The sequence below is a fragment of the Salvia hispanica genome, chromosome 5 (genome assembly GCF_023119035.1).
Source record: "Salvia hispanica cultivar TCC Black 2014 chromosome 5, UniMelb_Shisp_WGS_1.0, whole genome shotgun sequence".
Lineage (NCBI taxonomy): Eukaryota > Viridiplantae > Streptophyta > Magnoliopsida > Lamiales > Lamiaceae > Salvia > Salvia hispanica.
In genome coordinates, this window is record NC_062969.1 from 28012761 (window position 1) to 28021717 (window position 8957).

The window sequence follows — 8957 nt, forward strand, 5'->3', positions numbered from 1 at the left end:
TCTCAGCCTTCTTATTCTTTTTCAATGGGCACTCCTTACTGAAGTGCCCAAGTTCATGGCATTTGAAACACCTCTTAGACTTTTTATAGTCTTGAGAGGAGGATCTGGACTTGCTCCTGTGGTTTTTTCTATTTCCCTTGTCAGGAGGCTTGTCATTTTGTTGCTTATCCTTTGCCCTGGTGTTGGATCTTCCCCTAACCTGCAAAGCCTTATCAAGGGCAGCTTTAGAATCAGATTTTTCTTTCAATTCCAGTTCCTTTGATTTTAAGGCACTGACAATCATATCCATGGTGGCATTATCCCTATCATACTTGATTGCTGCCTTAACATCACCATAGGAATCTGGAATTGCATTCATAAGAGCAATGGTTGTATAATCATCAATATTCTTGTCCCCAGACCTCTTAATGTCTAACACAAGCTTAGCAAAACAGTCAAGATTTTCATCCATGTCCTTAGACAAATCTAATTTGTACTTAATCAGTTTTTCAAGCAAGTACATGCGATTGGACAGAGAGGTTTCAGTATACAACTCATCAAGCTTATCCCAAAGAGCTTTAGCAGTATCAACAACACCAACTTTTCTAATAACAGGATCACTTAAACTCAAGAAAATAGTAGATAAGGCTAACTCATTCATCTCAGCCTGTTTGGTAGCATCTTCAATAACAGATCCATCCACAGCTTTGAAGACTTTCTGCTGCACAAGAACACACTTTAGTTTCTGCTTCCAAATACTATAGTCTCCTTTCCCATTGAAGGGAACAAGACCAAAAGGGAGGTTAGACATTATATATAACCAAGAAAGCAGGAAGCAAGAAAGAAAAAAGAGCACTTAGAGAGGGAATAAGAAAACAGCAGGAGAGCAAATCAGACAAAAGCACAAGCACATCAAGAAGTTACACAACAAAGCACCTAGGCCAGGATTTCCCAGTTCACAAACACTCGATTTTTCGAGGGCGTAGGGGGTCACTGAAAGAGGTTCTCCAGCTTGTTGCAACCACACGTTTTAAAACTTCTTGAAACGCTTAGCAAGAAAAGCAAACCGGCAGAAAACCAAGAACACCTCAAAAAAAGAAAAAACAGAGCAGAAAAGAACCAATGGGATCCCTACTGAACAGGGATACAGCGCACAACGGAACCAGGAACGGAGCAGAGAGAACGGAGCAGAGAGAGAGAGAAGCCAAACAACCAAAACCAGATCAAGAGATCAAGATAGAGATCCCTTGTATTACCAATAGACAAAACGCCCGCTGACAAGGGCGAAGAGGAAACAGAACCACTCGGCTGAGCCCTAACACTGGCTCTGATGCCACTGTAAGGTTTACACTCGCCAAGATACAAACAAGTAATACAACTATTACAGAAGATCTACTAAGAACTAGCTTAGATCTTCAAATCTGGAACAAGCCGTTTGCTAATCCGAGAAACCTAAAACACTTAACAAACAGATCAAATTCGTTCACCCACAAGAATTAAGCAGAGGAACGAATCTAGAAGGTAAAAGAAAGAACAAAGAGATCAGAAAAGATTAATAGGCACAAGTTGCATCACATACAACTGCACAGGCCTATTTATCCGACCCTCAATTCCTATATCCACCGATTGATTTGCCCAGGAATGAGAAACTATAGAAGATCTGCTTCCAAGTATCCACAAGCCCTAGACTCAGCAATTCCCACAGATTGCAGTCAAGCACAAGAGCCCTAGCTCCTGCAAATCACTCCCTTCCTCAAGAACTCAAGAAAACCTCCCACAATCAAGGTCAGATCCCTTAGACCAGAAACCAAAGGTTTCCTTACACAGATTCTCCCTCACAACTGACTCAGTATTTACACACGCAGCACCACGAAGGAGAACACTCCAATCTCTCAAGCTCACAGCACAGAGAGATCAACACAAAGGAAGAAGAGAAGAAACCCTAATCTCAACACTCAGAGAAACGGCGCATCAATCACTGAAGGTAATGGGGGGAGAGGGAGTATATAAAAGACTCTATCATAACCACCAATACTCAGAAGACACGTGTAGGGTTAAGGAGTGAAGTGGGCTAGGTCCTTAGCAACAATCAGGCCAACACTCTCGGGCTGGTTACACAGGAAGCAGACCGGCCCATTAACTAGGCCCACTATCTTACAATATCGAATGCAAGTTTAAAGAAAGTGAAATGTGAAATCGGACGACTGAATAAATGTAAGAATAACCTAATTAAGTGGCCTGTCTCTTGTAGATCACTAATTTTCTATAAGAATATATATATATTCATCCAGGAACAATATGTTAAAATTGGCGTCACCTTTAAAAATACTTAATTAGATAACGAGGGTAATGATAAAATGCAAATTCTATATATTGTATAAACTCCAAACTTTTTAATACAGTGTCAACACAATATCAACACAGTGTAAATTTTCAAGATTTTGTTGTCAACACAATGCCAATACAATGTCAACACGGTGTCAACCGTTAACACTGTTTTGATATTTTCTATTGATGTTATTTTGTCATCTGTTGACATTTTTAAATGGTCCAGATATATCATAGTTTGAAGTTTGTACAATATGGAGTTTGCATTTGATTACATCCCCAGATAACAATATGTTATACTCCCTCCGTCCCACAAGAATATGCACTATTTCCTTTTAGTCCGTCCCACAAGAATATGCACTTTCTAATTTTGAAAAATCTTTTCTCTAATGAGGTGGCATCCATTCTCCATTAACAATACTTCAATTACTTTTTCTCTCTACCTCTCTCTTATTTTACCAATTTTACATTAAAACTCGTGCCGAATTCAAAGTGTATATTTTTTTTGGACTTATGGAGTAATTACTTAGTACCCCATCTTTATAATTACTTAATCAGTAAATCAAATAATTAACAATATGTAAAAATTGGCGTCTCCTTCCCATCTTTTATATACTCATATACTGGAATTAAAGGACGTTCAAGAAAGAGAAGATAGAAACTAGAAACCTTGACATTTGAAATGTCATCTAAATATCTGTAGGCGGGCCATTAAGGACTAAGTAAGGAAATAATCAGGGTTAGCTTTGAAACTCTACGAAATTAGTATATACTCCTATAATATCTCTATTCTTTTTAAACCACCACACATCACAAGAAGAAAACTTTGAATTTTGAAAGCAGGATGTGGAATTGATCAATCAAAGGGAATTTCGAATGTCAATACTTTTAAATTTCTTTTATAGTTCTTACCATTTTTTTTAAATATATATGTGTTATATTTAAAAGTTTACATTTTTGCGAACAATCCATTCGATCATGAAAAGGCCATAGGGGTGTTAAACAAACTCCAATTGAGAGAAAGTAAAAAAAGGGACAAGATTAAGTGAAGAAATTAATTGACAAAATTAAAAAATCAACATTAACATCGCTTTCACTTAATGTAATAATGTGCACACGGTGACCAAGCCAAAATTTTGATATTGAGATAATAACGAATTAAGAAAAATCTTGTCTTTTCCTTTTAAAGTCTAATAATCTCTGCCCAATTATTAATAAGGAAGCTCGATTTCTACAAACACCATATCATGTTTAATTTCACTTATCTAACTTATCCATACACCATTATGAGAGCTTTTGTAGACTTGATCAAGCAAAACAAGACAATGATTCAAGAAAAACTGAAGTCGACAGACTTCTCTGCAAGGATTTTTCTTGGTTACTTTATGTTGAACATGTTTTTCTCTTGTAATTGTTTTAGTTTATTGGTCAATAAGTAACTAGTAAATATTTTAGATTCTTGGATTTTTAGAATTGTTGAGTTTTATGTTATTTTAATTAATTTATTCAATATCAACCAATGTTTTACTTTAATGGTTCATGTTCCTATTGTTTTTTATTATTTAGGTAATAATTGAATGATTTGGCATATTATTACAAGACTCGAGATATAGGTAATAGGGGAGTGATAATTGCTAACTACAATTAATTTAAGATCATAGGATTTTAGAAAACTTGTGGTCTACAATTTGCCACTGTATAATTTTCGTTTTTTTTATTTAAATCGAAAAAGATAATAAAAACTACCAAATTAGGGTTGTGGATGAAAATGTTAATATAGTGTTTCGAAAATATCAACACAATGCTTTGAGAATGTTAACACATTGCTTATATTGACATTCTACATGTATTATATTGATATATTTTATATACTATGTTTACATTTGTGTTGTACGAAAAAATTAAAAAAATTTGAATTTTTTTTCAAATTTTGATGTCGGAACATATGCAAGTGAGATCTCGTTAGAATCTTTATAAAATCATCTTTAATTTGATATATGTTGTGCGAGAAAATAATTTAAATAGAGAAAGTTATATGTGTTTTAAAGTTATGAGATATTTTTTATAAGTTAGTTACAACTAATTTGTTGTAAATTGATCTTAATACTGACATTTTTTGTTGATCGTATTGACATTTCGGGGTTGATGATCTAGACCCTTAATTTGAATATCTAATGACTATTATTTATTATTTAGTTGTAGTTAGCAATTAAGTATTGAGTTAGCAATATAACACTCCCCTGGGTAATAGTTTGTAATAATTAACACTTTATTTACCGTGTAAATCTGTGTGCAAATCATAAATCTGTTCGATGATTTTAAATGCTATAATCAATTGAACCCATAATATATCGACTTTAATCTAGCAACGCTATTAAGGGCATGTTTGATAGGTCGGTTGAGATATAATAAGAGGGATGTATTCATATTCTTTTTTCATCTTTTGTTCTATTGTCCTTTTCAATCTTAACCCCATGATTTTGTGATCTAATGTCCTAGATTCATGCTCCTATTATTAATAAAATCATTATTTTAATAAGAAAAAGGGCAGTTTTGGGAGTGATAGTTTTAGGCGGTTAATTGCATTCCTTGATTCACTCCTTTTTAACTTTGGTAAATAAATAATCTAATTTATTTTGCTTATTAAATCATGCTTCAATCTTTCTTCTCTCTTTCTTCTCTATCAAAATTTTCAGCCTTCTTCTCTCATTCTCTGTCGAAATTTTCAGCGTGACTTCTCCATTGAAGAATTTGTCATTCCTAAGTTGTTGTTTGGTTTTCTAAATTGAAGAATCCACGATTTAAAATTGTTCTTGAAAAATAACGATTGATTTCGTTTTTCTTTAAACGATGGAAGAAGGGGGCAATAGGGGCCTAATGCTCTCCCTTATCGTTTTTTCTCCATTGAAGACCTTCTCAAGAAATTGTTGTCGTCTTTTTTCAATTGAAGACGTCTGTTTTTATTTTTATTATTGATAAATTTTGGTAGAAAGTTATTGTATTAAGCGTGTAATTGACCTCTATGGTTTTCGCTATTTGGTTGTGATTAGTTCGTTGTTGTATTTAGTTTTATTTTACATCAATTATCGTTTTATTTTCATGAAATCATCCATTACTTACAGATTTTCGTGTTTTCTTTTCGTCAGTTACAGCTTGTAAATTTTCGACAAGTAATGCACTATATTAAGTGTATAATGTAGATTGTATTAATGTACGATTATAGTTGTATAATGTATATGCCAGCTTTGAATAATGTATATTACAATTGGTTTAATGTGTGACAGAAGTTAAATCCATTCCCCTTTGGGTTTAACAATCCATGTGGCTAAGGTATAGTATTGACCGAAATACGAAAACGTCACCAAGGGCAGAGAGTTTGAATCATTCCCCTTGGGTTTAGCAACGCATGGGTCTAGGTTATAGCACCACAACATGAATTAAATTTCTTTTTTTAATGCGTTTAAGATTTGGTACAGTAAATAATGTACTAATAGTATCTAATAATGTGCACGGATCAGTGAATAATGTATAGTTTGAATCAATGTTTTAAAAATCGGATCGGCCGGCGAACCGGTATCGTTACTGGTTCACTGGTTCAACCGGTTCAACTGGTCGAACCACTGGTTAAACCGGAATATATAAATATATATGTTATATATTGTTAAATATATATATAATAAAATCTGTAGATAAAAAATAAAAAATAACCTTTATAAGGAAATGAAAATTACATAAGGAATCGTCATATACAATATATATACTATATATGACTATTGAGGCATCCTTTCCCATATTAATGGTACTCATAAGGAAAATAATAAATAAATATTTTAAAATTTGTTTAGCTCATCTGCCCAACGCCAACCTACCTATTTCTGAATTCCCTATTCTGCAATACACTTACCAATGACCACTCCTTCCACACATTACAATTTAACGCGACAGCTCAATCACCATTTAGCTCTCTCTCTCTCTCTCATCTTCCACATTCAATATCTTCTTACACTTCTTCTACATTGCTATTTCCTCACACTCTCTCCTGGCAATAGCAACCACCACCATGCAGCGATGGTGGTAAATGAGAAGACTCAGTAGGCTCGCGGCGTGCGGCTGAAAATAGGGCGACACTGAGAATGGAGGGGGCGGCGGATCTGCAAGGTGGGCTGAAGAATTTTTTGAAAAATTATTTTAACATTTAAAAAACCGGTTTCCGGTTTTCGGTCGAACCGGTTTATCCGACCGGTTTTACTAGTTCACGGCGGCTTGATGTATCAACGGTTTTCAGTGGTGAATCGGATCGGATAACCTGCCGGTTCGCGGCCGAACCGGTCGAACCGGCCGGTCCGGTCCGGTTTTTAAAACATTGGTTTGAATAGAATAATATTGAAAGGAAATTGAATTCATGCCTTTTGGGTTGCAATCCATGGGGCTAGGTTGTAGAACCCACTCACAAACGGAACCATCACAAAGAGCATAGAGGTTGAATCATTCCCCTTGGGTTTAGTGAAGAAACTGGCAGCGGAAGCGTTTGTTTTCATAATTTAATAATTAATCGAACAAATAAATCACAAAATAATCAGATCTATTTAGCAGATTATTTAGACAAATTCTATTCACGTAATTCTCACATGTATCATGCTCATAACTTGAATTGATCATACTTTAAATATAATTGAAACCTAAAATATGTTTTTCTACGGAGCAGAAATAATACCTTATTAATTCTCCAAAGAATTGACGATAGCTAGCGACTTCTCCACGTGACGCTTTGAATACTAGACCACATATCTTCTCTCTGGTTCCCGAACTGTACTCCAATATCAGCGTGGGCTGATCTCATCGGAATACTAGGACATAAATAAAAGAGACAGAAATTCGACTCCACGGAGGAGGAGAGGAAAAAATCGCCCAACACCAAGGGGGGGGGGGACGAAAATTTTGGGAAAAACAATAATGTTGTGAGTTTTTCTGTCTCCTTTATTCTCGCTATTTATATTAAGTTCCTTTTAGGCCCAGACAGGGATCTATGGAAGGTTTTGGATATGAGCTCATCCAATTTACTTTTTACTAATTAAATTGAACCCATAATTTAATATAAGCTTTAATTGTAGTATTACGAGCAGCCACTACAGAAGTAATATTGAACTCTCCCCATCCAAATATGAAATTATAAGTAATCCGGGTTTCCGTTTTAACTTTCATTTTTCGCGCTTAAGATAAAAATGTCCATTAATTAATTAATGTCTGCTATGGACTTAATTAATTAACTTCTTATTAATTCCAAGAGTGGACTCAGCAAGAAACATTTATTTATTATTTATAGAGCGATAAAACTCCAACTGGCCAGTTTTCAATAATAAAACCTTGTTTCACGCTCCTCTTGAGGACATTATCAAACGAGACAAACCTCGCGCACGATTCAATATAATAGCAATCCTAGCACCGCTAGATATTAATCACCACTACCCAATATATCGGGATTATTGGGTTACGAAAAACCCGCACCATTTGATAAGTCAAAGTAATGCATAATCAATATCGTATGCTCAATGCTAACCTACATTAATTAAGAAATAAATATTTATCAAGACCTCGTCTTTCAGTAGATAGCACAAAGTCACGTCTTACTGTTAGATCCGTTCAGTGCTTTACCACACCAATGTCATCTTATTTCAGTAAGGCTTAGAAATATGCGGACTGACATTGCAACCTTTCATGATAGATAGTCTAATTCCATCTAGGTCGTGAAATTCTTCTTTTTCTTTGTTTAGGACTGACCCGTGTTACCTTAAAGTGGACGTCGCCCACAACTGGTCTACTAAAACAAAGACTAAGTTAACTTATACATTTAAAACTACTCATAAAATCACAACAAAAATGTCTTATAAACATATATATTACAGGACACAAATCGTCCGTTACTGAGTAAATAAAATCCATTACACGGAAATATTTTTACATTATGTTTAGTATAAAACTCTAAATCGTCAACTTTGTGGTTTTTTCACGGCTAAAATCGACTCGGAGACTGGTCTCTTACCAAAAATCGAAACTTTGGAACCATACCTTGTTGTCGATTGAAAATCTTCCACCGATTAAAATGGTGTTGCGTCGGATTTGATTGATATCTTGCTACCATGCCAACAGTAAAGCAAATATCAGGTCTAGTACAAAGCATAACATACACGAGACTACCAATATCCGAGGCATATGGTATCCTTCTCATCTCTGCTATCTTAGATGTTGTCTTTGGACACATCTCTTGAGATAAATGGATGCCGTGTCTAAAAGGTAAAAAACCTTTCTTGGCATCTTGCATGCTAAAGCGTCTAAGTACTATATCGATGTAAGATTCTAGGGATAAGCACAACGTTCTCTTTGTACGGTTGCGAAGGACCTTGATATCGAGAATGTGTCCCGCATCATCCATATCTTTCATCTCGAACTGGCTGGACAACCAAGTTCGTACTGATGGCAACATCTTTTTATTGTTTCCAATTAGAAGAATGTCAACGCAACATTCCATTTTTCTACCTTCTTGTACACGCAGCTTTCATTATGGCACTTTTCGAATCCAAACTTTTGAACAGCTTGATCAAAACACAGGTTCCATGATCTAGATGCTTGCATAAGGCTATAAATGGACTTCT